This window comes from Haliaeetus leucocephalus, unplaced genomic scaffold, assembly GCF_000737465.1.
Source record: "Haliaeetus leucocephalus isolate CR32 unplaced genomic scaffold, Haliaeetus_leucocephalus-4.0 Scaffold162, whole genome shotgun sequence".
In the NCBI taxonomy this organism is placed as follows: Eukaryota; Metazoa; Chordata; class Aves; order Accipitriformes; family Accipitridae; genus Haliaeetus; species Haliaeetus leucocephalus.
Genome location: NW_010972598.1, coordinates 16,054,658 through 16,055,079, shown reverse-complemented (window position 1 = coordinate 16,055,079; position 422 = coordinate 16,054,658). Strand labels below are relative to the sequence as shown.

Below are 422 nucleotides of genomic sequence, written 5' to 3'. Positions count from 1 at the left end.
GGGGGGAGTGCGAACCCTGCCCAGCGACGCGTGAGCCCCGCCGAAACGAAATCCTTTAATAGCGATAAGGACACGGTACAGGGAGCTCGACGGCGGGGGGGGAGGGGGTGGCGAGCCCCGCACCCCCCAGCCGGGCGCGTATGTTACAAGGGGAAGCAGCGTATGCACATTTATACAGGGGGCACGAGCCAGCCCCGCAGCGACGCACTTGCCTTTAAATACGGGGCGGGGGGGCGGGGCAGTAGTGTTTCTACACTATGTACAGCCTTGTGCTTATGGGGGGGCGGAGCCCATCCGTCTGTCCATCCCATCGCCTCCCTTCAGGGGAAGCCCCCTTGTTGCAGGGGCGGGGGTCCCGGCTCTGCGGCAGGCAGGGGCACGGCAGCGCTGCACCCCCCGGCCCCGTGATGGAGTGGGGGGGT

The 422-nt window shown here is 67.3% G+C and overlaps 1 protein-coding gene across 1 annotated transcript in view; it reads right to left on the bottom strand.

The window, feature by feature from the left end:
* ZMIZ2 (zinc finger, MIZ-type containing 2) overlaps positions 1-422 on the bottom strand; it is an 8,173-nt gene that overhangs the window by 2,321 nt on the left and 5,430 nt on the right. The window lies entirely within an intron of this gene.